At 41.1% G+C, this 25,082-nt stretch overlaps 1 protein-coding gene across 6 annotated transcripts in view; it reads right to left on the bottom strand.

Moving 5' to 3' along the window:
- LOC114808660 (ras-responsive element-binding protein 1) overlaps positions 1-25,082 on the bottom strand; it is a 205,919-nt gene that overhangs the window by 159,579 nt on the left and 21,258 nt on the right. For 4 of the 6 annotated variants that reach the window (XR_005659696.1, XM_039910970.1, XM_039910968.1 and 1 more), the window contains exon 1: positions 20,265-20,372. The exons of the other annotated variants lie outside the window; for them this stretch is intronic. The gene's annotated coding sequence lies outside the window, so the exon portion shown is untranslated. Of the gene's footprint in view, positions 1-20,264; positions 20,373-25,082 lie in introns of those variants that run through there. 6 annotated transcript variants of the gene reach the window in all.

Below are 25,082 nucleotides of genomic sequence, written 5' to 3'. Positions count from 1 at the left end.
AGGTACAGATAAGTGAAGTGACTTGCCTAAGGTTACACAGCAGACATGTGGCAGAGATAAGAATCAAACATGGGTCCACTAACTCCCAAGCCTGTGCTCTTGCTACCAGGCCAAGCTGCTTCTCTTCCTGTACTCAGTTCAGCTCAGTTTATCGACTCAAGATAAACTTTGAATCTGGTAACTCCCAGTGTGCTTTGGCAAAAGGCACACACTTCAGTCTTGGTTTCCCCATCTGAAGATGGAGCTCCTAGGAACAACAAATAACAATCCAACCACAGATGGCCAATGAAGAAGATATGCAAATCTTGCTTCCTGAGCAAAATTACTACTTGGGGCTAGTACTGAACTAAGGAAATAAATGCTGATGTTAATCTTGCAATTTTAGAAATGAATTAAATCTCATTAATTATCTGAAACCCTCAGGTTGTGTTATTTAGACATTTTTCACACCTTAAATAAATCACTTCATTTTAAATAAATCAGAGCTCATCGAGTAACTTTCCAGTAAGATATTACTAAATTGCTGTAGAGAAGCAGCGTGGCTCAGTGGAAAGAGCACGGGCTTTGGAGTCAGAGGTCATGAGTTCAAATCCCAGCTCTGCCATTTTGTCAGCTGTGTGACTGTGGGCAAGTCACTTAACTTCTCTGTGCCTCAGTTCCCTCATCTGTAAAACGGGGATTAAGACTGTGAGCCCCACGTGGGACAACCTGATTCCCCTGTGTCTTCCCCAGCGCTTAGAACAGTGCTTTGTACATAGTAAGTGCTTAACAAATACCAACATTATCATTATTATTAAATTACTGGCCTCCTATAGACTTGGCCCAGGTATGACTTATAGGAGCACTCATTCTTTCAGGCCAGTACAGTGCCATCTAAAAATAACTATTCTATGGGTTTAAATGGTTCTTCAGCGGCCAAAGATAGTTGGGAGGATTTTCCAGAGTACCTAACTTTCTCTCAGGGAGGAGCTAACTCTCTGGGAGGACCTAGCCATTCAATAAATACTACTGACTGACTGAATGAATGAAACTGTTTAAATCTGCTAAGCAAAAAACAGTGAATGAATAAACATAGAAAGCCATTGTGAAATTTATTAGATCTTAATTGCTATTTTGAAAGATATTAAAAAATGACACTCCTGCAAGTAACTGGATAAGGCACATTTAAAAGGTGGTGGAAAAATGCACTAAAATAGCACTGTAATAATAATGACAACATTTGTTAAGCACTTACTATGTGCAAAGCACTGTTCTAAACTCTGGGGGGTATACAAGGTGTATACAGTTTGTCCCATGTTTTCATCCCCATTATACAGATGAGGTAACTGAGGCCCAGAGAAGTTAAGTGAGCTGCCCAAGGTCACACAGCTGACAAGCAGCAGAGCCGGGATTAGAATCCATGACATCTGACTCCAAGCCCATGCTCTTTCCACTGAGCCACACTGCTTCTCCACTGTATAACGCACCTGTTTCCCCAACTCCACAGAAAAAGAGAAAAACAGCCATTGTATTTTTAAGCAGCATTAATAACCTCTCAAACAAAAAGATTTGATCAAAGGAGACAGAGAGGGGTTTATCAGCTTAAGAAATGGGAAGGATGGTACAATCAACTGTCAAGGAGTCAGAAATTATTCATTCTAAGGAGGCCAAGGTATGCCCTTTCCATTTACAAAATACCTAAACAGCCCCCTGGAGACGACTACCTCTTTCTCCTCCCCTCACCTGCTCCCTACATGCTCTACAGAGCATTCAATGGACTTTAAAGGGAAATAACATGAATTTGTACTGACAGGATCTTTGGGATTCAGGAGCCTTCTGTTCTCCTTCTTTCACTGTGAGCCGCAAGTGGAAACAGGGACCTGAGTTGAGCATTATTATCTTTTATCTACCACAGCATTTAGTAGAGGGCTTGATACAGAGTAAGTGCTTAAGAAGTACTGCAAATATCATCATCATCATCAGTAGTAGCAGTAGCAGTAGCAGTAGCAGTAGTAGTAGTAGTAGTATTCTGGCACAGGACAAGATAAGGATCCTATAAACCTAGAAGTACACACGCAAAAAGAAAACTGCTCCACCTCTGCCTGTCACTTCCTCTCCTCTCCTCTATTCCATCACCTGTTCCTGCCAGGAGGCAGAAATCTCCCAACACTGATTCTGCGGTATTATTCTGCCACTCTAGCAACCTAAAGATGAATTGCGGTGACAATTCCAGTACATACTGGGGAAGAATAGGAAAGGAAAAAGGAGTAGAAACAGAAGGGGACAAGCAAAAATCACTCCTCAATTAGCCATCAGTGTTGATTCTAAAATGACAGTTCACACTCCCAGACTTAAGGAAGGCACACCAACAAGTGAAGATTTGACTACTTTACAGGAAAAGTGTCTTTACTTGGACACCTATTTACAAATCCATTTCTCCTCATGTGACAAGACAACTTTTCTTTTTAAACTTTCTACAGCTTCAGTTTCTCAGGATTAAAAACAAGGGATTTCCACAGATCAAAACCTACAAAGAAAAAAAAATTCCCTCTCCTTTCAAAATAAAACCTCCTCTAGTTTGCCATGCATTAATGCCATAGACACTTAGTGCTTAGAATAGTACTTTGCACATACTAAGCGCTTAACAAAAGCCGTTATTATTATTTATAAGTTGTTCCAAGAGGCCCTGGAATCTGTGTTTGTCTAGGTAGACCGATTTGCAATTTATGCTACAGTGAACATGAACAAGACTGTTTATGGTATGTTTACTGAACCATTAGGCATGAACACTCTGCAGAAGATGTGACATGCTTTGTGTTCTAACCAGAACTTGCTTCTAAATGGTTGAAGGATCTCAGACGCCTATCCTTTACATATTCCACAGATCCAACTGGGCCAAATACCCTCAGGAAAAAACAGCTTTGGCCATTCCATAATTAACCAAAGAGTTCCACCCTCCCCGTACCACACCTTGTCTTTCTTCCACCACTCTCCGACACATACCAAATGCCCCCCACTTCCTTATCCACAGTTCCCTCTCTTTCCTGATTTTCCTGTCCTGACCACTCAAACTGCAGACTCAGAGAGGGCATGAAAGTTCAGAAGAATGTGGTCTGTTCTCCATGGTGACTGGCACAGACAAGTGATCCATCTTATTTCTTATAGAGCTGTTATGTTACAACTTCCACCAACAAGTGAGGCTCTTCAAGCAAGTTGCCCAGACCTTCAAAAATCCTTCAAACCCTGACCTTAAAATGTCTACTTCAAAACTGAAATAAGTTCTAACAGGGGAGGGAGTGGGAGGGGGGGAAAGAAGAGTTTATTGTATATGCCTTAAAACACAAAGATAGAGACAAAGACAAAGAAAGTGAGAAAGAGAAGAAATTTCATCATTGACTTTAGCAGTCTTGCTTAACCTGTTCTGTGATATGTTTTGTTTAACGCTTTTAAGTCAAATCAACCAGCTGCAACTCCTTGTCCCCTCTCAACTCCCTCCTACGGCCGCTCTCTGAAAAGGCAGAGACTTGCTGAGAGAACCCACAAAGAGAACACATAAGTTTGGTGCAAAATGGAATAATCTCTCTATTATAATGGCCCTGGACCTCCATTATCATTTATCATTACCATTTATTTGAGATTGGAATACCTCCAATTACAGCTCTCTCTCCAACCTGGATCCTGGAAAAAAAAGTTTCTAAAAGAGAGAGACTGGAATTACTTCCATTTTTAAAGAAGTCACTCATCATGAGAACCACCAATACTATCAAGAAAGCTTTCATTCCAAGTTGACGCTATAGGGTTAATGGAGTATCTGCAGACCAAAAATTTACCTGCTTCGCAACAAAAGCATCAGCTAAACAATCATAATTGTTTGACACAGGAAAAATAGTTTCTGACGGTGATATTTCAGTAGCCCTTTTAAGAAACAGATTTATTAATCATGTGAGTTTGACAACAAAAGGGCTAAGGTAATGAGAGAAAAGAATAATAATAATAATGTTGGTATTTGTTAAGCGCTTACTATGTGCAGAGCACTGTTCTAAGCGCTGGGGTAGACACAGGGGAATCAGGTTGTCCCACGTGGGGCTCACAGTCTTAATCCCCATTTTACAGATGAGGGAACTGAGGCACAGAGAAGTAGGAAATAAGGACTTTAAAAGCCAAATGGCATGTATCATATTGGGCTTCAACCCTGACAATTCACAAATGTAAAACATATTCAAGAAAAAAAGTCTAGAGATGATCTTCAGGGCTGAGGAAACTGCTCTTGGCAGCAATAAAACTTGAGGTCTCACTTTTTTTCTTGGTTTGCAACTGATTGAATTCTATACAGTTTTTGGGTTATGGACAGAAAACAATATTTTTCCCCTGATCAATGAGTCAAAAAGAATGAAAAGCACAAAAAACTAAACATTTTCCAAATGTGTGTCTGGATTCCACAAACAGGGACCCAAAGCCAATGTGCAGCCTGTACTCTCAATCTTTCCTATTCCTTTAAAGTGTAATTTTACACTCTCAAGTGTAATAATGAAACAAGAGTTTCATCATTTTTGACAATCCACATTAAGGAAATTCATACTAGAGTATTCATGCGCTGTCCAATGCCTCATGCATATACCTAACCATTTCTTTTAACACCCAAGCACCCTGAATTCAAACACATGCATTTTGTCAAAAGAAGTGTCCCTAATTTTGCTGCTGGCTTCTATTTAGGAGAACTTACTATTTTTGCACAGAAAAATTACAAATTCAATCTTGAAACCCAAATGCACATTTTGCAAAATGATCTACACAGTAATAGTTGTAAAATTTGTCAAATACTTCTAAGCACTGTACAAAGCACTAAGGTGAGAATACACATAAGATCCCACATCCACATCAGATCCCTGTCCCTCATCAGATCCACAGTATAAGAGGGGAAAACACGCACTTAAGTCCCATTTTACAGATGAGGAAACTGAGGAACACAGAAGTTAAGTGACTTGCGGAAAATCACATAGCAGGAAAATGGGATGAGAACCTACATCCTCAGAAGCTTCTTAACTGTATCAAGTGACTCTATTCCTTCTGAGATGTGCTGTTACTTTGCACCAAGACGGCTGCATTGTTTCAAGCTCCTATTTCAGGAAAATTTTCTTGAAATATAGTGCCCAACCATGCCAAGGATCCACACATGAACAAACGGCATTTCTTCCAGTGCTGTACAGATGGTCGGGTGAACATTTCCAGATTCCCTAACAATGTTCTAGAACACTCATTTTGGCCCAACTAAGTATATGCTGAGAAATGCATAGTTAATTAAGCAAGAAATGCATAAATAAATAAAAATAAATCTTAAATTAGATGCTTACTTACTAATTAACAATAACAGTCTCCTTCATCAGAATATATCTTGGAATTCAATATGTAATTTTATTTGTTACTAAATTTCACAAACCAAGCGAGAATGAAAAAAGTATAAAATAAAACGATTTAAAAGAGGCTCATTTGTTATCGTTCCCAAATATGAAAGATAAAGGAATATGACAAAGAACAGGAAAAAATTTTCAAAACTAAATTTTAAATGAGTCCTCTTTCAGTCATAAGGAAAAAAAACATGGGAGAAGTTATATAAAAATTAGTCAATTTGGAAAATTTATTTTCAATTATAGAACTGAAGAATCCATCAAATAAAAACACATTATGTACACCTTGTACACATATTTTCTTGGAAATACGAATTCAAGACCCTCTTCAATTGGCAGATTTCAAAACGAACAATAAACATCAAAATCAATATATGTGCAGAAACTAGGTAACTCAATAAGATCCATCAATCTTTATTTTGAAAATGAGAAGAATCCATACTGTTCCAAGGACTCTACAACAGCAATTCTAAGGTAAGCAAATTTCATTTTGAAACAGGTATCAGAAATAATGCACATTAGGGAAAGCCTGCAAGTGAAATAATGAGAGACTGATTTTCTTGCTGTTCAGGGAGGAGTGGTGAGTGGGAGACAGGACCAAGAGAGAAAGGGAAGCCATTACATCAGCTGTGGAAAAACTGAGGATGAAAACGTTAATAAAAAACACAAAGAAAAACAAAACTACAACTCATTACCACTATCTTCATGTCAAGCCTGCATTTTCTCTAATTATGAGACTGAATCAACATCTTTGAGATGACAATATGGAGTGAACAGAAAATAGAATTTTCAATTTTACTCTGAAGAAAATGTTCAAAACTACCAAGACAAGACACAGGACTGTAGCCAATTAAATCTGATACAATTTTGCAGCTTTGCTGGTTTTAATATCTCCATTATCCCAACAGTAGGAATATCTGCAGCAACTAAATATTCAGGTGATCCTTTCATAGCTCTAACTGTCATGTGGAAGGATTCATTGAGGTTGCACCATAGGTTCTATATTCCCTCAGTAAGAAAAATTATTTAAATTTGCAATTGGTTGTCACATCCCATTTATATGTAGCAAATTTAATAATACTGAAATAATCATCTTGTATTTACAGAATGAGAGTCTATTTATTATTTCTAAGAACAAAGGTATCTTGTACTTGAAAATAATATAAAACTTAAAGTGATAAATGCTTGAGAGATAATCAGTGCTTTCTCATCCTTTGAAAAAACTGCCCAAGAGGTATCCAAAATAACCTGAATTATACATGCATAGGTAATGACTATAGGATATGTTTTTCAAAAGCATCCAATCACATATAGCTCTATAGCATTTTCTCAACATTTTTGGTTGGGTCCTTTCTGGTTCTGGATCCTAAAAATTGTAGTATTTATAAAGTGCTTACTTTGTGGCAACTATAGTGGGAAAAGCTGAAGAAGATAAAAGGGAATCAGAATGGATACAGTCCCTGTCTCAGAATCTAAGAGGTAGGGAGAGCAGATATTACCCCCTATCTGCAGATGCAGAGAGTAAGGATGAGAGAGAGATAGATGACTTGCCCATTACACAGCAGGGCAGGGACAACAGGGTCTAAAACCTGAGTGTCCCAACTCTCCATCTCATGCTGTTTTCACAGGGCTGCAATGGACGAGTGTGGGTGCCCTCCTCGCCTTGGAAACGCAGATATATGGAGAAATTCAAAATGGTGGCATGGCAAAATTCCAGGACAAAAATGCAAGTTTCTGAAAGGTTCCTGTAATTGCACTACAACTCCACTAGTCACAGGGCAGGAGTTCTCTCAGCCCCAGGAGCACTGCATGCATGAGTCTCAGGTTGAGAATGACTGGGGCAGGCTCTGGCCTGGAGGCACACTAAGGTCCTCAGACCAGAAAGACTAATTGTAGTGGACAAATGTGGAAGGTTTAACTACAAACATAGGGTGTACATCTTGGATCTCCAAAAATGGACACTAAGTCTTTAGTGTAATTGTAACTGTTTGCTGCCGGGTGTTTGAAGAGTCTGGAGACTCTCAACACCAAACAGGGCTATACCAGTAATAATAATAATTACACACTTACTATGTGCCAGACATTGTACTAAGCACTGGGGTGGATACAACCAAATCACTATGGATACAGTCCCTGTCCCATGTTGGGCTCACAGTCTCAATCCAAATTTAGAGATGAGGTGACCTATGGATACAGTCCCTGTCCCATGTCGGGCTCACAGTCTCAATCCAAATTTAGAGATGAGGTGACTGAGGCACAGAGAAGTGAAGTGACTTGTCCAAGGTCTCAGAGCAAACAAGTGATGAAGCTGGAATTAGAACCCATAACCTCCTGACTTGCAGGCTGGTGCTCTATCTGTCATGCCCAAAGGGGTTGTTATCATCACCCATTCTGTAATTGGACTTTATGAGGAATATCCCTGGGGAAAGCAGCCTTAACTGTATCAAGTGTTCTCAAGAGGAGGTACTCATTCAATAGTATTTCAATAGTATTTATTGAGCGCTTACTATGTGCAGAGCACTGTACTAAGCGCTTGGAATGAACAAGTCGGCAACAGATACAGTCCCTGCTGTTTGATGGGCTTACAGTCTAATCGCTCTCTAGACCCTTGAGAAGACTAAAATTTTTTCCATGATATATTGTAATGGCATTCATTTAGTGCCTATTAAATGCTAAACTGAGCATTGGGGTGCAAACAAGACACGTCCCTATTACGTAGGGCTATACTCTTAGAGGGTGAGTAGGTATTGAGCACTCATTTTACAGATGAGGAAACTGAAGCACATAGAAGTTACCTGATTTGATCAAGATCACAGAGCAGGTAAATGGTGGAGCTGGGATTAGATGCCTGACTGTTTAGTATAGCTATAGCTTTTTCTGGCATATGGTAGTTTGGTGTGGATGGGAATAGCAAAAATTGGCTTTATCACAGGTTTAAGAAAAGTAAGAGCTGGAATGTAAACATTCCTATTCTAACTAATCTCGCCTATCTCCTCCCTCCTTGCACAAGGTTTCAGGCAGGAAGATAGAGGCCAAAGTACAAGGAAAGAACACTGGCTAACTGTTGCTAAAGTAGCTCCTCTCCCCCTCTCCACGCACAGTGCGTAGCCAATCAGGATGCTTCACCCAGCTGATGGGCTTTGCTCTTGCTCTGCCAGATGGACAGCAGTTCTTTGTTACTACAGAAGGTGTTATCTATCATGAGATACACAGAGGGAAGGAGGAGAGCGGAGAGAAGGAAGGAGAGAAGGGAAAGGGAGAAGGAAGGGAGAGAAGCTGGGGGGGGAGGGCTAGGAGCCAGTGACAGGGAACTCTGCCTTATTCTCAGCGTGTCAGAAACTTTAGTCAATACAAACCTAATCTGACACATCCACAGTTTATCTCCCATCTCTCCACCACCTCCCCTCATAGGGCCCCCGCCCCTTCCCCAGCTTGAAAAAAGGCAAACATGAAAGGTAAATGAAAAAACTAGGCTTGACTTATGTTATGTTACAAGACATTGCTTTTAACTTCTATTAAAACACACTGACTTTTCGTCATAGCTCATTCACATGACTGCTCTCCACCCGAACCTTTCTTCCTAACTTCCCCCAGTTATCAAGTTAAGTAAGGCCATGGCCAGTTAATATGTACTCCATCTCCTCTCTCCTACCCTGCTTCCACAAATATATATATATATTATGAATATGCACATACATGGGAATATGACTGCCCCCCCTCACACACACACAGAACACACACATCCTAGGATAACTGAGTCACTGAGTGAGACCCCTTCTGAATCAAATGTCCCTCCAGTTCCAGGGGTATCTATTTTCAGTTTCTACAAACCCACAAAACACGATTTTAGAATATACCCATTCAAATACATTCAGAGGATTAAGAAGAAAGAGTTTTTGCTAAGAGACGCCCAATTTGATGGTACAAATTCTTAAATCTATTTAGATGTCTGCCTCCCACAGAACAAAAATTCCCATCCTTCTTGCAAACAAATCAAAATTTCTTAGCTGTTAAAGATAGTCTTGCAAATAGCACTATGCCCTCCTCACCCACACAAGAAGTAATAAGGAGTAAAACAAGTAAATTCTGGTTTATTTAACTAATTTTCATTAATAAAAAATTATTTTTATTTAGTAATTAATTACCTTTCTAAAAATTCCTCGAAGCGGGTGGTGACAAGAGATTACTGAAAAAAGTGATATCAGTTTTTCACACATTTTATCTTTTAAAACATAAACACAATTGATATTGTACTTTCTTAAGTTACCATGAGAAAAATTCCTTAAAAGGAAAAAATCCCAGATTGCATTCAAAATTCAGAATTGCCCAAAATTTGGGGGATGTTTTCAGTTGTACTTCCCTTCCAAACCTTGGAGCAGTACACCATTTCAGTACAATGCACAATTTACACTCCGTCTGATGCTTAGAGCATAGGGATAGCATACTCTAGCATTTGAATATAACTTGATGAAACCAATGAACATGAAATTAACACTCATTCAAAAGGAAAAGCAAATTTCTTCTACACTTCTATTTTTTTCCAGTTCTATCATCTTTCTGACCTTGGACTTTTTCGTTTTTATCGTGTCTTTCGGCACGGTCTCTTTGCTAACCATTCGGCATACTAGGAGTCTTGACGAAAGTGGTTAATGTTTACTGAAACCTGCATACTAACTATACTAAACCTGACAGGACAGAGAAGGCAAAGTTCTGCTAACATCCATGTCCAATTAAAAAGGAGGCACACATTATTTTCTAACAAATCCAAACAAATCTGTTCAATGACTAAAATGTACATTTTACAAGTTTGAGGGGGAAAAGCAGTTGACCAACCACAGTCCAACCTCTACATTTTAGAATTTTGAAAGGGATAAGCAGTCAACTCACCGAAGTCCAAAAGTTGTCTAAAAGCATGGTCATAAAAATTTCAAAATATTCCTTTAAAACTCTTAACAAATTTAACAAGCATAATTTGTTTTGACTTGGAATTGTGCACTTTCCCACACATTCCTCTAAAAGTAGCCCAAATAAATGTCAACTAAATACCAAACTCCTCAAAAAGGGTTCTTTAAAATAATATTTTCTGATACTGCATCTCAATCAATCAGGTGATCATATTTACTAAAGCTCTGAACTAAGCACTTGGGAGAGTATAATACAACTGAATTGGCAAACACATTCCCGGCCCATAACAAGTTTAAAAGATTATCGCCTTCAAATCAAAACTGATCATTTCAACAGCTCCATTGCCAAGCATCAACAATGCTTTTACAAAGGTTCTTGTCATTTGAAACTTTCATATGCCAACACACACACGGAGCCACAACTTTCATCAAAGCTGGTTTCATTGCAATTTATTTCTTACACATATTAAGTTGTGCATTTGGCCTTCTGATTGTTTTAAAAAAAAACCTTTCTCTCTACCTTTTTCAAAGTACTGAACTCACACAAGTTAACATACAAGTTTGTTCTCTCAACTCCTTCAATACAGATACACACAGATACCCATTCTCCAGAAGACTATGCTCTTCGGTGGTTAAGGACAATGTTCTCTCTCTCCAGCCCAATCCCCAACCCCAGCTCCTTCTCTTGCTTAAATGCAGCAATAGAATTGGTCACCTTGGAACCAAACATCACTTAGTGTTTGCAGAACTAACTATGGTACCTTTTCAACAAATACCAGGCAGGCAGGACAAGGGGAAGCCAAAGCAATTCTGGGACTTACAGGAGTGTTAACATAAATAAATTCAGTGTGTCAGAAAATAGCTCAGCACTAAAAATGAGGCTCCTCTAGCTGCAGACCATAGATAAAGCTTATAAAGCTTGAAAAGGTCACACTGCCTATGTCAATAATGAACAATTTTTCATGGGCTAGCCATTTTGGACATTGTTATACACATCCATAAAATGAACTCTGTTGCCAGTCTTATTCATTAGAATACCCACAAATTACCTAAACTTTTTTGCTTAAAGAAGAGAGGAAATGTGCATGTATATGTACACTGTTTTGCAGGAGAATCTAGATGTATAAGATTCACATTTTCAGTGTGGGCCAAATGTGGGTTGAGATCCCAATACTAAGAAAATCAACAAAAAGATATTTAATGAAATCCATACAACCAAAGCAGTTCAACAAGAAGCAACACACACATAAAAATATGAAGCCCTTAGGCACTCTTGAGAGTGTGTATACACAGTTTCTTCAACAATTCCATTTGCTGAACACATATTGTGCCGAGCAAGCCAAACTATCTTCATGAGAATATACTGTTCAAGCAATGTGGTACAGTGGAGAGAACATGGGCCTGGGAGTTAGAAGGCTCTATACTGTACTATACTGTGTTATGTTGTCATTCGTTCACTCATTCATTTATTCGATCATATTTATTGAGCGCTTATTGAGTGCAGAGCACTGTACTAAGTGCTTGAAATGTACAATTGGGCAACAGAGACAATCCCTGCCCAACAATGGGCTCACGGTCTAAATGGGGGAAACAGACAACTAGACAAAACAATATTGTTATATTGCACTCACCCAAGCACTTAGTAAAGGGCTCTGTACACAGTAAGCACTTAATAAATATACTGACTGAGCTGGGTTCTAATCCCAGATCCACCAAGTGACTCTTGTGTGACTTGGGCAAGTCCCTTAACTTCTCTATGCCTCAGTGTCCTCATCTATAAAATGGGGATTAAGACTAAGTAGCGTACGTGAGACACAAACTGGGTCCAACCCAATTATCTTTAACTATCCCAGAACCTTGTATAGTCCCTGGCTCACAGTAAGCACTTAATAAATACCACAGTTACTATTACTATTGATGATGATGACGATGATGATGATGATAATCCATAAACTGACTGCAAGTTATTTGATGGCAAGAATCACACCTACTAACAAAGCACATAACAGTGATATTGACGGAAAACAGCATGGCTCAGCAGAAAGAGCAAGCGTTTGGGAGTCAGAGGTCATGGGTTCAAATTCCTGCTCTGCCACTTGTCAGCTGTCTGACTGTGGACAAGTCACTTACCTTCTCTAGGCCTCAGTTACCTCATCTGTAAGATGGGGATGAAGACTGTGAGTTTCACGTGGGACAACCTGATACCCTGAATCTACCACAGCGCTTAGAGAAGTGCCCTGCACATAGTAAGCACTTAACAAATATCAACATTATTATTATTATATTGATGATGCTGATGATGATGATGACAATGGATTCACAGTTAGTGAGCAGAGAAAGGCTTGGAATACACAGGACAAACTAACACCTGAAACGTTCAATTCTGAACCAATTTCCACCTGAATGGCACAAACAAAAGCAGCCTCATCTTTATTTCAACAAAAGGAGACTTTTCCAATCAAGCATACTTACTGAGCACTTAATATGTGCAGAGAGTATTGTACTAGGCAATTGGGAATGCAATATAACAGAGTTGGGATACATACTGCCTGTCCTCAAGATGCTTTCAGTCTAGAGGGGGACAGACATTAATACAAATAAATTGCGGATATAAACATAAATACTGCGGGGCTAAGAGTGGGCTGAAAAAAGTGTAAAGGCTATGCAGAGGGAATGGGAGAAAAAGAAATGAGGGCTTAGTTGGGGAAGGCGTACTGGCCGACATGCGATTTTAATAAGGCTCTACATCTGACTTTCTCTGCTGGGATTGTTCAGAGATCACTAAAAGCCATTTGTTTGAGGCTGTACAAATACTGATTTTAAGTCATGTGACTGTGCATTTTGGGTACTCCTGGCCGCTAGTCAGGTGTGCAGGGGGTTAAGCCTTGCTTTACATGGCCTACCTGAATGTCAAGGTTTGCTTTATGTTCTCCAAGATGGTGGAAGATTTCGGGACTTTTGGGAAAGCCAAAATTCTAACTATGGTCAATATGCAATAATTGTACTTGGGTGGGCATTGGGATGGGATTACTGGAAGAGAGCCCCACAGTCATTCAGCACTCCTGCCAGTTACCGTCAAACACTGGCTTAGTCCTGATTTTCATTACAGATTCAATTCTGAGGCATTAATTACCTGAACAAGAAAAGGTTTTCACCAAAATAGATGCTTGTTCAGCCTATTTGGCCAAAGCTAGTGAAACAAAATTAATTTTCAGAAGTCTCTTTGGTGCATAATTCTGGCAAAGAAATATCTGAATTTAAAGAGGTGAGACTAAGAGTCAGAAAACATGCATTGTAATCCTGGTTGTGCCATTTGTCTACTGTATGATCCTGAGCAAGTCACTATGTGAATGGCACATATTAAGTGCTTAACAAATACTTTTTTATTATTATCATTATTACTAGTAATTAATTTTTCTGTGTCTCAGCTTCTTCATCTGTAAAGAGGGGAGTTAATACCTGTTCTTTCTCCTACTTAGACCTTACACCCCTTGGGGGAACCTGATTATCTTGAATCCACCTCAGCACACAGTATAGGGCTTTCATTCAATAGTATTTATTAAACGTTTACTATGTACAGAGCACTGTACTAAGCGCTTGGAATGTACAATTCGGCAACAGATAGAGACAATCCCTCCCCAATTATTCACACATAGTAAGCACTAACACTAACTGCAAGAATTCCTTAACTCCCATTCTCTCCTGGACCCCCTCCAATCTGGCTTCCGTCCCCTCCACTCTACCAAAACTGCTCTCTCTAAGGTCACCCATGACCTCCTTCTTGCCAAATCCAATGGCTCCTACTCCATTCTAATCTTCCTGGACCTCTCCGTTGCCTTTGACATTGTCGAGCATCTCCTCCTCCTCCACATCTTATCTCACCTTGGCTTCACGGACTCTGTCCTCTCCTGGTTCTCTGGACAGTCATTCTCGGTCTCCTTCGCAGGCGCCTCCTCCCCCTCCCATCCTTTAACTGTTGGAGTTCCTCAAGGGTCAGTTCTTGGCCCTCTTCTGTTCTCCATTTACACTCACTCCCTTGGTGAACTCATTCGCTCTCACGGCTTTGACTACATCCCTAAACAGATGACACGCAGATCTACATCTCTGCCCCTGTCCTCTCCCCCTCCTTTCATGCTCGCATCTCCTCCTGCCTCCAGGATGTCTCCACCTGGATGTCTGCCCGCCACCTAAAACTCAACATAAGCAAGACTGAGCTCCTCATCTTCCCTCCCAAGCCCAGTCCTCTCCCAGACTTCCCGATCACCGTGGATGGTAAGACCATCCTTCCCGTCTCTCAGGCCCGCAACCTCGGTGTCATCTTTGACTCGTCTCTCTCATTCACCCCACACATCCCATCCCTTACCAAGACCTGCCGGTCTCACCTGTACATTATCGCCAAGATCTGCCCTTTCCTCTCCAAATGGCTACCTTACTGCTACAGGCTTTTGTTATATCCCGGCTAGACTACCGTGTCAGCCTTCTCTCTGATCTCCCTTCCTCCTCTCTCGCCCTGCTCCAGTCTATTCTTCACTCCGCTGCCCGGATCATCTTCCTGCAGAAACGCTCTGGGCATGTCACTCCCCTTCTTAAACACCTCCAGTGGCTGCCTATCAACCCCCGCTCCAAACAAAAACTCCTCACTCTAGGCTTCAAGGCTCTCCATCACCTTGCCCCTTCCTACCTCTCCTCCCTTCTCTCTCTACTGCCCACGCTCCGCTCCGCTCCTGGGCCACCCATCTCACCATCCCTCGGTCTCACTTATACCGCCGTCGACCCCTGGGCCACATCCTCCCGCGGTCCTGGAATGCCCGCTCTCCTCACCTCCGCCAAACTAATTCTCTTCCCCTCTTCAAATCCCTACTTAAAGCTCACCTCCTCCAAGAGGCCTTCCAGACTGAGCTCCCCCTTTTTACCCTCTGCTCCCTCTACTGCCCCTTCACCTCTCCGCAGCTAAACCTTCTTCTCCCCCGTTTCCCTCTCCCGTCCCACCCCCTCAGCACTGTACTCGTCTGCTCAACTGTATATATCTTTATCACCCTATTTATTTTGCTTATTTTGTTTAATGAGATGAACATCACCCTGATTCTATTTAGTTGCCATTGTTTTTATGAGATGTTCTTCCCCTTGACTCTATTTATTGCCATTGTTCTTGTCTGTCTCCCCCGATTAGACTGTAAGCCCGTCAGAAGGCAGGGACTGTCTCTATCTGTTGCCAACTTGTATATTCCAAGCGCTTAGTACAGTGCTCTGCACATTGTAAGCACTCAATAAATACTCTTAAATGAATGAATGAATATAGAGAAAAACCACTTTTTTTGACCTTGAATAACAATGACTATGACACACTTACGAAGACAAATGATCTTTAATGGATTGGAATTCAGTTCTGAAAACTCCCAGACTGAGCCCTCCAAACCCACGTCCCTCTGCTCCCCCTTCCCCCTCCCTAGCACTGTGCTCATTTGTATATATTATTATTAGCCTATTTATTTTGTTAATGAGGCGTATATCTCCTTGATTCTATTTATCTTGATGATACTGTCTCCTTTTGTTTTGTTCATTCATTCATTCATTCATTCAATGGTATTTATTGAGCGCTTACTATTTGCAGAGCATTGTACTAAGCGCATGGAATGTACAAATCAACAACAGATAGAGACAGTCCCTGCCCACTGATGGGCTTACGTCTAATGGGGGGAGACAGACAGGCAAAAACAATAGCAATAAATAGAATCAAGAGATGTACATCTCATTAAAACAATAGCAATAAATAGAATCAAGGGGAGTACATCTCATTAACAAAATAAATAGGGTAATAAAAAATATATACAAATGAGTGGACGAGCACAGTGCTGAGGGGAAGGGAGAAGGGGAGGAGCAGAGGAAAATGGGAGGGTGGCGGAAGGGGCCTTAGCTGAGGGGTGATGAAGGGAGGGTAGAGAGGCAGCAGAGGGAGCAGAGGGAAAAAAGGAAGCTCAGTCTCGGAAGGCCTCTTGGAGGAGGTGAGCTCTCAGTAGGGCTTTGAAGAGGGGAAAAGAGTTAGTTTGGCGGAGGTGAGAAGGGAGGGCATTCCAGGACAGCGGGAGGACGTGGCCCAGGGGTCGATGGCAGGATAGACGAGAAAGGGGGACAGTGAGGAGGTGGGCGGCAGCGAAGCGGAGCGTGTGGGGTGGGCAGTAGAAAGAGAGAAGGGAGGAGAGGTAAGGGGGCAAGGTGATGGAGAGCCTTGTAGCCTAAAGTGAGAAGATTTTGTTTCATGCAGAGGTTGATAGGCAACCACTGGAGGTTTTTAAGAAGGGGAGTGACATGCCCAGAGCGTTTCTGCCAGAAGATGAGCCGGACAGCGGAATGAAGAACAGACTGGAGCGGGGAGAGTTAGGAGGAAGGGAGATCAGAGAGAAGGCTGACACAATAATCCAGCCAGGATATTATGAGAGCCTGTACCAGTAAGATAGCTGTTTGGGTGGAGAGGAAAGGGTGGATCTTGGTGATATAAAGGTGAGACCGGCAGGTTTTGGTAAGGAATTGGATGTGTGGGGTGAATGAGAAAGCCAAGTCAAGGATGACACCGAGGTTGTGGGCTTGAGAGACGGGAAGGATGGTCGTACCATCCACAGTGATAGGGAAGTCAGGAAGAGGACAGGGCTTGGGAGGGAAGATAAGGAGCTCAGTTTTGGACATGTTGAGTTTTCAATGGCGGGCAGACATCCAGGTAGAGGCGTCCTGGAGCAGGAGGAGATGTGAGCCTGAAGGAAGGGGGAGAGGACGGGGTAGAGATATAGATCTGTGTGTCATCTGCATAGAGATGATAGTTGAAACCGTGAGAGGGAATGAGTTCACCAAAGGAGTGAGTATAGATGGAGAACAGAAGAGGGCCAAGAAGTGATCCTTGAGGAACCCCAAAAGTTAGAGGATGGGAGGGGGAGGAGGAGCTTGCAAAGGAGACCGAGAATGAATGGCCAGAAAGATAAGACGAGAACCAGGAGAGGATGGAGTCCATGAAGCCAAGGTGAGATAAGGTGAGGAGGAGAAGGGGATGGTCTACAATGTCAAAGGCAGCTGAGAGATCAAGGAGGATTAGGATACAGTAGGAGCCATTGGATTTGGCAAGAAGGAGGTCATGGGTGACCTTAGAGAGAGCAGTCTCCATAGAGTGGAGGGGACGGAAGCCAGATTGGAGGGAGTCCAGGAGAGAACTGGAATTAAGGAATTCTAGGCAGCGACTGTAGATGACTCATTCCAGGTTCTTGGAAAGGAAGGGTAGTACGGAGATAGGGCGATAACTACAAGGGGAAGTGGGGTCGAGAGAGGGTTTTTTTTAGGGTGGGGGAGACATGGGCATGTTTGAAGGCAGAGGGGAAGAAGCCATTGGAGAGTGAGCGGTTAAAAATAGAAATTAAGGAGGGCGGCGGGAATGGGCGATGGTTTTTATAAGGTGAGCGGGAATGGGGTCCGAAGCACAGGTGGAGGGGGTGGCACTTGCGAGGAGGAAGGAGATCTCCTCTGAGGATTGTGCTTTGTGTTGTATTTTGCTTTGCTGTCAGTCTCCCTCCTTTAGACTGCGAGCCCGTCACTGGGCAGGGACTATCTCTATCTGTTGCCAAATTGTACAATCCAAGCATTTAGTACAGTGCTCTGCACACAGTAAGCGCTCAATACATACTACTGAATAATGAATGAATGGATGAAAAGACAAGATGGTGGAAAAAAACAGAACAATCCTTCAAAGGTTATTCTGGGGAAGAGTACATTGCTCTCAAGGTGCTTACAATCAAAGGAGGAGACAGGTAAACAATAATTATAATAATAATAATTCTGCTTTTGTTAAACACTTACTATGTGCCAAACACTTTACTAAGGACTGGGCACTGTTCTAAGCACAGGACAGTGTTCTAGGCACTGTCAGAATGATTTACCAATAGTAGGAACAGAACAAAGGAGGAAACGCTAATTATGACAAAGAAATTTCCTCTAACAATAATGCCTGAGTGATACATTTATTTTAAGCTATATGCACAGTAAGACTGGTGGGAAACAAAAGAGATGGTTTTGTTGCTTTACCACAGTGAAGTCAGAATGAAGTCAACTTGATACAAACTGAAGCCAGTTGAAGGCTATATTAACCAATACTTCCCTTGATCTGTATATCAAATGACAAGTATCTCATTGTTTCTGGTCAACATGCAGCTAATTAAAACACTGCCTGCAGCACATCTTTAAAATTTATGTCTAAAATATTTCAGCATTGCATATATCAAAGGACTACCAAATGAAAACCATTTGAGGTGGGTTTATAGTCTGGTAATGTATGCTGTCTTGAAAATTCACAAAAAGGTGAATATTATCTATCTTCTTCCATTTGCCACTGAAAAAAGTGGCAGCTACTTGTAAAGGAATTACTTATTTAAATCCACCTAATGTCTCGGCAGGGAGACTGGCTGTTTGTTACTAGCCTAATATGGTGATACGGTAGAGATATTCAGACTCACTTGAGACTCACATGTGGGTCTCAAACAGTCCCCTAGCTCTCTGCCCTTAGAAAAAGACAAAACCAAATAAAAAGTTATCCAAAGTGGAGCCGATCCCCAGCTTTTCATATAGCTGAGTGTTTACTATAATTTAAGAGCCCTGACAGTTACCTAATTTCTCCTGCACAATGACTCTAATTAAGCTTTTGTCATTAAGTCATTAAGCTAATGACTCCATAGCTTTTCACCTATGACTACCACCAACCTAGACAATCACCATCTTCAGATACACAGGAAAAATTCAAGGTATCTCTTTTAACTTCATCAGAGTTCTAACAAAAGCTGGTAGCAATTGCTGCAGCAGAATGGTTGTGCTCGCTCTCTCTCTCTCTCTCTCTCCCACTCCCAACTCCCTTTATTTAGGTCTCTTTCACCTCCTCCTTCCCCAGCCTAACCTCTACCCTACCTCCAGCTACCACTCCCAGCCTCCATAAACTATCCCAAATCCTTAGGCTGTATGGACTGCCAGCTGGCAAAACTGTTGAGCCAGCCACTACAGAGAAACATAATTTTCTTACTCCATCACTCCTCTACTATGCCTGCTGCTTCCCTGACTCGTCAGGACCTCTGCATGCTCTACTGTTTCCTTCACATGCACAAACATTACATGCTTCCCAATAATTCTTAATAACAATTTTGCTAATCCTTTAATAAAACAACTTCCCTAACTTTCTGGACTTTAACTAACTGCTTATCCTCCACCACTCCTCTACCTCCCTGCTTTCCTCTCTCTCTCCTTAAACCAGAGCAAAAGACAATCCAGAATGATTGCTGCTTAATAGGACAGCTTCCTCCATCTTCTGTAAGAACACCAAAGAAAGATGTTCCACATGTTAAGCCTGGGAAAGGAAATGAAACAAGCAGGCCCCGAGTGACCTTGCTATTTTGTCTGCTTTACTTGTGGCTGCTCTAAAGGTTGCTGTTTAACAGCCTTAATCCACAAGAGAATCCAAAACAACACAAACTATAGGTTTAGCTCATTAAAATATTTACATTTAATTATTCTCTTTTTTTAAAAAGCCTAAAATGCTGTGGCTGGAATTCAGACCCATTAGCTGCATCTGAAGATTTTTAAACACAGTTTCTTATAGATAAACTTTCTTTTAAGTTTAGAACTCATCCATTATACATAAAAATTATCCTCCCTCTAATGCATTCCTCTAAAAAAATATGTAAATAATACTTCAAATATGAATGCATGCATATGAATGCATATATACAAACACCTCAATCTCCACCGCTCAGCTCAGGTTAGTCATTACTCTGCAAAGAGGAAACAGGCAATATTAACTGCAACTGCCTCCATAATATAAGACATACCAAACCTGGAATGGAACATAAGTAAACAAAACCTGGACAATGAACAAAACTAATTCGATAAATTGAAATCTCTTAATTTTAGCTAATGATAACAGCAATTACTCTATGACCACATTCCTAAAACTTACCTCTTCTCATTTAAAAGATCGCCACTTTGAACACCTGCTTAATAAGACCTAAAGAAGGTGTGACTCAAGTTCAATTTAGCTTTTAACTCCTCTTCCTACTGCACTAGAATCACGTTTACATTCACTTTAGAACTACTGAACCACTGTGGGGTTCTAGATTTCTCCATGAGGTCAATGCTACATCATAATTATGAATCAACACAGCTCTAGAAGGTATTCATTTTACTACTTACAAATTCCAGTTTGTTGCATTAAGACAAACTCAAGCTGTTTGAAAAAAAATACATTTGCTTTTTCAGGATAGTAATAAAAAAAGCCCTCCCTCAAATCCTCCAAACAATCATTCTACCCCACTTGAAGCCCAAATGAAGGCTTACCTCCTCCAAGAGGACTTCCCAAATTAAGCCCCCTTTTTCCTCAGCCATTCTTCCCTTCCGCGTCACCTCGACTCACTCCCTTTGCCCCCGTGCCCCCCTGCACTTACATATATATGAATATATCTATATTTCTATTTATTTGATGCCTGTTTACTTGTTTGGTATATACATCTATATATATCTATAATTCTCTTTATTTATATTGATGTCTGTCTCCCCCCTTCTAGATTGTAAGCCTGGTGTGGGCAGGGACTGTCCCTCTGTATTGCTGTATTGTACTTTCCAAGTGCTTAGTACAGTTCTCTGCACACAGTAAGTTCGCAATAAATACAAATAAATGAATGAAATGAATGAATGAATAATAAAACTTATACAAAGACACACCGATACATGTCTTTTCCTGAATATATGTTATTGACAAAAGAAAAATACCTGTTATGAGCATGTCGCCAGCACAGAAAATGGCTGTAATATCAGTTACTACTATCACAAAGCACTCATTAAGCCCCAGAGTACACGCTTTGTATTTAATCCTAGCTGAAGATTTTTAGAAAACACCCAGTCCTCCTGGTTGGGTTCCTGAAAAACCAGACAATATGAAAAATTCACCTCATAATGTTATTTCCTATGACATTACATCCTATCCAGATAAACACTCATTGTTGGAAGACTGCTCTTCAATTCCCAACAGTGTTCTGCCAGAAAGCATAATAAATCCAGACCCTACAGGAAAACCCAGTATGCTTTTTGATGAGAAAGAAAACCGCTGGCTTTTTAAAAAGTGCAGATGTAAACAGTCACATCAAGAGAAGGAGTATACTCTCTTAGTGTTCATTCTATGCAAAATTAGACTAGAAACAAAATATTTATTGACTGATCACTAGAAAAGCTACACAACAATGGGATGAAAGACAATTTATTCCTCTCTGCTCCTTTGCAGGCTACCTGATCTTTCAATTGCAATCCCCTTCTAATGGGAGAGCAAAATCTAGGTCAACTGCTGAAGACACATTCAAGTCCTGGCACAGTTTCACCAGTGCCATCTAAGAACCTCAGAACACCACAAGTCAGAAACACAGTCAACTCAACAGAACTGAAGCACTACAACTCCGCCTGTTGAGACATGCCCGAAGAATAGAAATTAGACAGCAGAGTACCCAAGCCAGCTGCTGTAAAAGGACTATAAGGGCATCCAGAAAAGGATCTATGCAAGCTCAGGGAGCACTAAAAAAGAACACCAATTTAAAGTATGTGGAAGCACAAACTCAAAAAATGAGATCTAGTAAGGGGCTGCTGGGAGATCATGGCAAACAAACCAACCAATCTGGTGGCAAAAATTGGGAGAGGAGTCCTTCTCCTTGGGAGAAAGCTTAGTGAAGATCAGAATACCTGGAAGCAAACACAAAAACAGAGATGAAGCTGATGTGCTAAAAACCCATTAGGGAAACATGGATTGATACCTGTAAAAATGAAACTGAGGGATGGTCTATCAGTTCCCAGGAGGACATCACTTCCAACGGATGAAAAAGGTAACAGTGTTGTCAACTGTGATGAGGAACTAAGGTGAAGGAGAGAATTTGGAAGGGAATTATGAGGGGGTCTAGTTTTATATGTCCAACCACGCATTTAGTACAGTTTACTAGAAGCAGCGTGGCTTAGTAACAATAACAATAATAATAATAATGTTGGTATTTGTTAGGCGCTTACTATGTGCAGAGCACTGTTCTAAGCACTGGGGTAGACACAGGGGAATCAGGTTGTCCCACATGGGGTACACAGTCTTAATCTCTATTTTACAGATGAGGTAACTGAGGCACAGAGAAGTTAAGTGACTTGCCCACAGTCACACAGCTGACAAGTGGCAGACAGGATTCGAACCCATGACCTCTAATTCCAAAGCCCGTGCTCTTTCCACTGAGCCACGCTGCTTCAAGAGCAGAAAGAGTAGGAAGAGCACAGGCTTGGGAGTCAGAGGTCATGGGTTCTAATCCCGGCTCTGCCACATTTCATTGATTCATTCAATAGTATTTATTGAGCGCTTACTATGTGCAGAGCACTGTACTAAGCGCTTGGAATTAACAAATTGGCAACAGATAGAGACAGTCCCTGCCGTTTGACGGGCTTACAGTCTAATCGGAGGAGACAGACAAGAGCAATGGCAATAAACAGAGTCAAGGGGAAGATCTTGTAAAAACAATGGCACTTGTCTGCTCTGTGACCTTGGGCAAGTCACTTAACCTCTCTGTGCCTCATTTACCTCATCTTTAAAAATGGGGATTAAAAAATGTGAGCCCCACATGGGACAATCTGAATACCCTGTATCTACCCCAGCGCTTAGAAGAGTGCTTTGTACATACTAAGTGCTTAACAAATACCATAATTATTATTCATTCATTCAATAGTATTTATTGAGCACTTACCATGTGCAGAGCACTGTACTAAGGGCTTGGAATGTACAAATCAATAACAGAGACAGTGCCTGGCCTTTGACGGGCTTACAGTCCAACTGAGGGAGACGGACAGACAAGAACAATAGCAATAAATAGAATCAAGGGGATGAACATCTCATTAAAACAATAGCAAATAAATAGAATCAAAGCAATGTACAACTCATTAACAAAATAAATAGGGTAATGAAAATACATTCAGTTGAGCAAACGAGTACAGTGCTGAGGGGATGGGAAGGGAGAGGGGGAGGAGCAGAGGGAAATGGGGGGAATGAATGAGCTATAGCTGGGACTTTACCACTATCTTAGCATCCTCTCTGAGGTGAAGAACAGCTACATATTCACAATTAATTCCACTCCTACTGTTTTACTAACACTCTAGATTAACACTCTAGTTAGAGGATGAAACACAAGGACTCTAACTCTATCGTTGAGGCTTAGGGTAAATCACTTTCCTTTAGCTCAACAGAACTATTTTTCAGTTTCCCTTCATGAAAAAAATGAGACTAATAATAACAACAACAGTAACAGAGGTATTTGTTAAACACTTACTGAATGTCAAGCACAGTACTAAGTGCTTTGAAAAACGGTAATCTAGTAGTCCCTGTCCCGCAAGAGGCTTATACTATAAGGTGAATAATAGGCATTTATTCTTAATTCTAAAGATAAGGAAACTTAGGTACAGAAGTTAAATGACTTGTCCAATGTCCTACGGCAAACACGTGGCAGAGATGGGATTAAAACACTCTGGCCCCCAGCTCTGAGCTCCTTCCACTAAATCATGCTGCTTCTGCTTTCCAATTCTGAGCTCCCAAACATGCCAGATTAAATCAGCCTGTTATGAAGCACTCTGAGGTCCTTACTACAATAGTGATATGTTAACGGAAGGGATCCCCAACAGTCTTTGGCCTGAGGAGACCATAAAGAGGAAATGGTGACTGGCTTCAAGACTTCAGGAAGACCTGAACTCCTAATTTTGAAGTGTCCCTTGCAGCATCTTTTAAATGTAACTCATGGCCACAGGAGAATAGCAATCAATCAACAGTATTCATTGAGTTTTAACTGTGTGAAGAGCACTGCTGGATAAGCAGCATGGTGTAGTAGACAGAGGACAAGCCTGGGAATCACTGGGCAAGTCACCTCCCTTTTCTGCCTCGGTTACCTCATCTGTAAAATGGAGATTGAGACTGTGAGCCCCACATGGGACAGGGGCTGTAACCAACCTGACTTGCTTGTATCCACCCCAGTGTTTAGTATAATGCCTGGCACCTGGTAACCGCTTAACAAACAACACAATTATAATCACTACTACTACTGTTCTCTACTGCACGTATTACTGTACAAAGAATATAACATAATCTGTAGACATTATTTCTCCTCTCAAGGAGCCAGCAATCTGGTAACATTATCCTTGCTCTCGAGGAGCCTGTAATCTGGTAGTGCCACTTCAGTGCGTTCAAGGTACCTTAAATTGGTCCTGAGTGAATTTAGAGGATAAGTTCAAGGATGGGGAGTGGTCAAAGATTGGTTTCTCTATTTCATAAGAAGAAACTGAAGTAGGAAACAGATAGATATTCATGGTCAGGGAATGTGCCTACCACCTATCTCTGTTGAATAGTACTTTCCCAAGTAGTTGGTAGAGTGTTCTGCACCCAGGGTGTATTCGATATATACCCCTGATTAATTAGACAACTCACCCAAGATTGTCCAGAACAGTTTCATTCATCCTAGTCCTCTTGAATCCCCAATAAAGTCCAAGACAGCCAATTAAAAAACCCACATCCTACTACAAGTCATTTTTAAGGCTTCAAATTTTTAAGGCTTTCCTCTTCCTCTCCATCCAAACTGCTACCACATTAATGCAAGCATTTAGCCTATCCCACCTTAATTATTCTATCAGCCTCCTTACTGATTTTCCTATCTCCTGCCTCTCCCAAATTCAGTCCATAATCCATTCTGCTGTCCAAAATTTTTTCTTCCAAAAATATTAGGGC

This window comes from Ornithorhynchus anatinus, chromosome Y2 (genome assembly GCF_004115215.2).
Source record: "Ornithorhynchus anatinus isolate Pmale09 chromosome Y2, mOrnAna1.pri.v4, whole genome shotgun sequence".
Lineage (NCBI taxonomy): Eukaryota > Metazoa > Chordata > Mammalia > Monotremata > Ornithorhynchidae > Ornithorhynchus > Ornithorhynchus anatinus.
Note: the sequence above shows the minus strand (reverse complement) of the source record. Positions and strands in the feature narration are given on the sequence as shown.